Genomic DNA, 7,442 nt, shown 5'->3' on the forward strand with positions numbered 1-7,442 from the left:
TGCTGGGGGAACGGTTGTTTGTGTGCCAACTCCTCGGAGGGTGAGCTTGCAGATGAGTTCTGCTGCAGAGTACTCCGATATGAACCTTGATGGGACTGCATACAGGAGAATGACGATGGTAGCACTGTGGGTTGCACAATTGCTTCACAGCTCCAGGGTCCCAGGTTTGATTCCTGACTTGGTTCACTGTCTGTGCGGAGTCTGTACATCCTCCCCGTGTCTGCGTGGGTTTCCTCCGGGTGCTCCGGTTTCCTCCCACAGTCCAAAGATGTGCAGGTTAGGTGGATTGGCCATGATAAATTGCCCTTAGTGTCCAAAATTGCCCTTAGTGTTGGGTGGGGTTAGTGGGTTATGGGGATAGTGTGAAGGTGTTGACCTTGGGTAGAGTGCTCTTTCCCCAAGAGCCGGTGCAGACTCGGTGGGCCGAATGGCCTCCTTCTGCACTGTAAATTCTATGATAATCTATGAAATGCCGTGTGCGTTGATTGACTTGTCCTCTTCACAGCTCTCCTTCACAGCTCTGTTCTGCAGTTTCAGAGGCACTGCAACTCTAGTCTCCGAAGTGTTGCAGCCTTTGTATGGATAGGTCACCCACTACTTTGACCTCCCTCTGAGGGCGCAGCAAAACCTCCTGCCAAGGAGCTCACCACAATAACAAAAAACCATCCTCCTTGCAACTCAACATATTCTTTGGCGAATGACAGTGAATTAATTGAATCGTTCATGGTTCTGCTTTGAAAATAGGGCTGTAATGATTACACCAGTTCAGTAGTACGCTGGGCACTGCTACACCAGTGTCCTCCTCAACATGGGGCCTGCTGCAGGTTTAGCATTGTAGCAGCAGAAGGATGTTCAGTTTCTGTTGTGCCATCTACAGAGATGCTGCCAGATCTAGTTGTGCCAGGAAGTCTTATGCATGAGATGTTCAACAGCGGCTCTGTTCAGTTGGATGTAAAACATCCCTTGAGGAAGAGCAGAAGAATATTTTCTGCGTCATGGCCAATATTCATCTCTTCGGCATGTTCACCAAAACAGATTAACTGGTTATTTATCTCTTTTTTGCTAACGGAACAATGCTGCTTTCAAACTGCATAACAACAGTGTCCGCATTTCAAGGAGAAATTGCTGCAAACAATTTTGGATGACCTGAGGACATGAAAGAAGCTCTACAAATACATGCATAGAGAGTAAGAGCGTCCTGTTATTTCTGAATTATTCTCTGCGAGTTCTTCCTTTGTTGCCATAGGGCCTTCAAAGAGAGTTTAAAACTGAAAAATATCACTGCTGGCATCTTCAGTGAAATAGTTTACACGGACGTGTGCCAGCATTTAGAGTTTGAAACAATATTGGCAGCCCTGTTGCACTGTCTTGAGAGGGCTTCAACTGATCAGTGTTGATGCTGGCACAGCATCCAGAATTGCCCAATTGCTACTCGTGTGAAGAAAACAAAAGTAAGATTGTGAATAATGTTAACTCATAGAATATAGATCATTTAAAACATCTGTGTTTGAACTGCATACTGGCATCTTTGGAGCTCAAAGGGGCCAAGCATGACAACAAGATTCCTTACTTTGAGTTAATTTTGAAGCAGTTGGACTTCCAGTGGCGGCCATGAGCTGAGCGGTCACACGAAAGGTGGCTCGCGCATGAAATCCTCGATTACGACTTCTCAACTCCAGCAAACGGGCACCAAAAAGATTTACAACCCCCTCCTGCAAACCACATCGACAAGGAAAAGAGAAAAAAAGTGGGAAACGTCAGCAAGGACGAGGGGAGGGAAACCTCCACCCTGGAGCCGACAGCAACAAGAGATAGCATGGAAGGGGAAGGGCCGATCCCATAGAGTTCTCATTGCAGACCCAGGCTCTGATGGACAAACTTGTGGGCTTCATCACCTCCGAGCTCCAAAGACATAGGGAGGAGTCGAAGAAAGACCTCCTGGCAGCGGTCGAGACAGTAATGGAGGTTGTGACGGCCCCCATGTGGGAAGCACCTTCGAGAAGGCCGCCACGGAGCAAGGGGACTGGATGGCGGCACTTGAAGCCAAGATGGCAAGCTTGATTAAGACCCAGAAGGGGCGAAAAGAAAAAATTGACGATCAGGAGATCAGGTCACGTGGTCAAAACTTAAGAGTTGTGGGACTGCCAGAAGGAATGGAGGGGAGGAATGCCCAGGAGTATATAGTGTCAATGCTTGGGACACTGGTCGGTGAGGAGGGCTTCACCAAGTCCCCGGAGGTTGACTGCGCCCACAGGGCACTTGTCAGCGACCCAAAGCTGGGGAACCACTGCAGGCGACAATTGTGTGGCTTCACAACCACCAGCCCCGCCAGGCACCGGGGGCTTTTACGAACACGGAGACAAAGCCAGTTGAATGCTGGCACACCAGTTGAGAATACAGACGTCCGCAAAAGAGATACCTCAAGTTAGGGACAGTAATGTAGGATGGTAGCGGACCCAAATGAGGTCAATAAGGTCTTTACGAAAGCTTACCAAGGGCTGTACACCTACAAGCCCCAGGAGGGGGCCTCGGGACTGGAACAGTTCCTCAAAAGGCTGGATATACCAGGGTAGGGGAGGACAGGAAACAAGTACTGGGAGCACCACTAGAGCTGGACAAAACTCCATGCATTCAGGGAAAGTGCTGGGCCAGATGGGTTCCTGGTAGACTTTTACAAAAAATTCTCAGCAGCGCTGGCCCCGCATCCGTGGGAGATGTTCAATGACTCATTGTCGAAGGGGGCCCAGACCTCGATCTCATTGATCCTCAAAAAGGAAAAAGACCCAACAGAGTGTGTATCATACAGACCCGTCTCTCTCTTAAATACTGATGCAAAAGTCTGAACGGAAGCAGTGGCGAACCAAATGGAGAGTTGCCTGCCAGAAGTGATTGTGGAAAATCAGATCGGGTTTGTATGATGTGCTGCTCTATGTGTTCGAACCCCCTAGCCAGGATGGGAAAGATAATTGGACTCCTTAGAGTTCAGCGCCTTCTCAGGTTACAAACTCAGCCTAGGAAAGAGTGAAACCTTCCTGGTAAATCCCCGGGAAGTTGGCGCGGAGCTGGAAGGACAGCCGTTTAAAATAACCTAGACCAAGTTCAGGTACTTGGGGATCCAGGTAGCCCACACCTGGAAGAGGCTCCACAAATGTAACCTCTCCAGCCTGGTGGAGGAGGTGAAGAGGGACCTGCAAAGATGGGATTCGCTCCCGGTTTCGCTGGCCGGAAGGGTACAGATGGTCAAAATTAATTGGCTGCATTGGTTCCTCTTTGTATTCCGATCACTCCCGATCTTCATCCCCAAGTTCTTCTTCACTAGGGTCGACAAGTTAATCTAGAGGGAGGGAAGCTCGCGAGGAACAGAGTTAGAACAGGCAGGAGGGCCACCCACAGAGGGGAACCCAAATCCCTCCCAAACGGGGAGAAACCATGGAAACAAATGGACCCACATCCCTCGAAAACCCAAACTCAAGGGGGGAACGGAACCACCCCCCACCAATTAAACGGAGACACAAGCGAGCGATGGGAAGGATCCCAACAATATCTGTACGTATGTGGGTAATGCTGGGTGCAACTCCTACCGCCAAGCGTTATGAGGCCCAGTAGGAACCCTTCACAACACTGTAAAAATTAAGGCTACTGTAAAAATGTAAATTGATATTGGAGCCTCAGCCATGGTTATGGTGACAGTGAGGGGCTCATGTCTTGCTGTTTCTATCTTTGTCATCGTTGTTGTGTTGTCATTTATATGCAAAATTCTGTTTTCTAACTCCAAATTCCAATAAAAATTATTTAAAATTGTTTTTGAAGCAGTTCCTTATCTTGCTGAAGCTCCAGACGGTTCACTGGTGGAGTCAGAGCTCATATAAAGCTTTGCACAGAATGTTTCACAATTGGCTTCTGAAAGACAAATCGTCTGCAATCACAAATTGACTCCAGGGGCGTCATTCTCCGACCCCCCGCCGGGTTGGAGAATCGCCGGGGGCTGCCGTGAATCCCGCCCCCGCCGGTTGCCGAAGTCTCCGGTACCGGATATTCGGCGGGGGCGGGAATCGGGCCGCGCCGGTTGGCGGGCCCCCCCGCTGGATTCTCCGGCCCGAATGGGCCGAAGTCCCGCCGATAAATTGCCTGTCCCGCCACCGTGGATTAAACCACCTTTTGAACGGCGGGACAAGGCAGGGTGGGTGGGCTCCGGGGTCCTGGGGGGGGCGCGGGGCGATCTGACCCCGGGGGGTGCCCCCATGGTGGCCTGGCCCGCGATCGGGGCCCACTGATCCGCGGGCGGGCCTGAGCTGTGGGGGCACTCTTTCCCTTCCGCCTCCGCCACGGTCTCCACCATGGTGGAGGCGGAAGAGACTCCCTCCACTGCGCATGCGCGGGGAACTTTCAGCGGCCGCTGATGCTCCCGCGCATGCGCCGCCCCGACATGTCATTTCCGCGTCAGCTGGCGGGGCAACAAAGGCCGTTTCCGCCAGCTGGCGGGGCGGAAATTCCTCCGGCGTCGGCCTAGCCCCACAATGTTGGGGCTCGGCCCCCAAAGATGCCCGTCTGATTGGCGGCAGTCGGCGGACATCGCGCCGTTTCGGGAGAATTTTGCCCCAGAATCCTGTAATTTGCAGAAGGATTTTTGGTGATCCTGCTCTGAAGCAAATGACCAAATATCACTAATTCTCAAGTATATGAACACAGCTTCCAAAATCTTGTCCTTCAGAACATATTTGGTTCTGTAATTTACCCCCCAAACTCTGCTATGATTTTGGAGACTATTTTACAAGCAATCATGAATCGAGTGGATGTAGCTGATGAATCCTGGATGTTAATGGACCCAAGGAAGAAGATGCTCATTCTCTCAGACAAGACAGATCTGATAGGATTTAGATCTAGTAAATCTATTGCACCATAGATTCCATTTGGTTGAGCCAGTTTAGATTGCCTCTTGGAGACCTTGGAAAGGATTAACATTTCTCTGTATTTCAGTTTGCGTTGCTCAACACAGGCACAGCAGCAAGTCAACTGCATATTTCAGTGCTGAGAAGTTAAATAGTGTATGACTGAACCACCGCATTACTTTTAAGACACAAATCAGTACATGTCTGGACCACAGGGCCACATGTCTGGAAAGGCTGTTTCACCAGCTGAAAAAGTAGTGTCAGGATTTGTTAAAATGAAACTTTCTGCACAACATGCCCATACTGTGAACATCTGAGACATTGAGTGTAGGGGGCGGGGGTGATGGTGTTTGGACAAGATGGAATGGTGACAAACCTAGCAGAGAAAGATAAATAGAAAGAGAAGAGAGGGAAGTAAAAGGGAAGGAAACAGTAAAGCAGCAAATCACAAATCTGCAAATAAGCTGTTCGGTTATTCATTGCTATCTTGTGCACGAGTGTCACAAGCATCTTGGAATTCCTCACCCTCTCTCTGTCTTGACACTAAGGATGCCATTATAGTTCTAATATCCTCACAGCTTGATTGCTCTTGTTCCAAATTTTCCAACATGTAGCCTATAAGGTTAGTCTGGAACTTTACAATAAATGGATAAGAGTTTTCTTCCCTGTTCTTTTTTTTATTTTAAAAAATAAATTTAGAGTACCCAATTCATTTTTTCCAATGAAGGGGCAATTTAGCGTGGCCAGTCCACCTATCCTGCACATCTTTGGGTCTTGGGGGCAAAACCCACACAAACACGGGGAGAATGTGCAAAACTCCACACAGACAGTGTCCCAGAGCTGGAATTGAACCTAAGACCTCGGCGCTGTGAGACAGCAGTGCTAACCACTGCGCCACCATGCTGCCCAACTTCCATGTTCTACCGACTGTTTCAAATTTGTTCCCATATTGCTCAGTGTCGATGGGCTGATGTGACACAACCTAAGGTGGATGAATGCACCATGTGCTGTGTGGGAGTATATTGTGGCGTTTCTGATTTCTGCTTACTCAGTGCTAACCATTTCGGAAGGAATTTATGAGTATGGAATGAGCTGAATCGGTATAGATTCTGAAATGTCTGTTGGAATTTAGGCTGATCCTTTTCCCTTCTGTAATGATGAATAAGTGAGCTTGTGAAATAGCAGCCAGCCAGTCTTTGAATGTGGTCTGGTTATACAATTAACTTAGATGATGATTTAGATTTTGGACTGTCATCTCTGGCCTGCCCATTGTGCTCCGTCCTCAGTCAGGTCCTAACCCGAGTCCGGGAAATAAGGACCGGGATTCTCCCTCCTGGGGACTAAGTCCCCACGCCGGCGGGAGAACCGGCGCCAACCAATCCGGCGTCAACAGCCCCCGAAAGTGCTGAACGGACGGCGCGAGTTCGCGCATGCACCGAAGGGCCGGCATGTTCTCGCGCATGCACGGAACCGCTGGCTTAGTTCCACGCATGCGCAGACCGGCTGGCGTATTTTGGCGCATGCGCGGGGGAGTTCTCTTCTCATCGCTGGCCATGGCGAAGTCCTACAGAGGCCGGCGTGGAAGGAAGAAGTGCCCCCCCTGGGTTCGAACACCCCCCCGCACTCCCCCCGAGGACCGCCCTCGCCGACTTACCTGCCAGGTCCCGCCGCTACGTGAGTTGAGTGATTCACGCCGGTGGGACTGGCCAAAAACGGACAGCCGCTCGGCGCATTGGGGCCCGGAGAATTGCCGGGGGAGGCCGCTGGCAACGGTCCCCGACCGGTGTGGCGTGAATCCCACCCCCGCCTGAAAAACAACGCTGGAGAATACGGCAGCCGGCATGGGAGCGGCGGGGCGGGATTCGTGCGCCCCCCCCCCGAGGTTTCTCCGACCTGGGGGGGGGGGGGGGGGGTCGGAGAATCCCGCCCAAGATTCTTGGACCTCTATGAACAAAGCCTGGGTGGTTTTCTGTTGCCTTCTTCATGGACTGCAACCAAAGCCAAACAATCAGCTACCGATCCACACCCTTTGTAAGCAAATTCATCCACTTATTAGGGTTGTGGACTCAAACCAAGACTCTCTGGCTTTGAGGTGGAAATGCCATGGAGCCAGTAGTGACTCCTGCTGGATCAACCCAGTATTCAGAGAGTGAGGTGTACAGTTCTCAGTTTGGGCGAGTTAATTTGTCTGAAATGGACCCAATGCTCAAGGAATTTTCATCACAAGTTCCCCTACCGTTTTGCGCCAGTGTAAGAAATGGCTGAGTTGATGTCACGACTGCAGAGGCTGCACTTCAAAGATGGCGCAGATAATGTGGAAGTGGAGGAACTATTAACACAAATCTACATGATCAAACTGTGTACAATAAAGTGCCGTAGTCAAGTTATTAAAACTGGAGAAGTTAACGATTAGCGGAGTTTGAAACCCTTTCAATTTTCCCAAAACTTGAAGAAGAAAATATTCATGGAAACTTTGTTTCAATCAACCAACTGAAACCAAGAGAAGAAAGTTGACTGTTTATGGACAAAATAAAAGTTTGTTTTTGATTGAAA

The sequence above is a fragment of the Scyliorhinus torazame genome, chromosome 20 (genome assembly GCF_047496885.1).
Source record: "Scyliorhinus torazame isolate Kashiwa2021f chromosome 20, sScyTor2.1, whole genome shotgun sequence".
Taxonomy (NCBI): domain Eukaryota; kingdom Metazoa; phylum Chordata; class Chondrichthyes; order Carcharhiniformes; family Scyliorhinidae; genus Scyliorhinus; species Scyliorhinus torazame.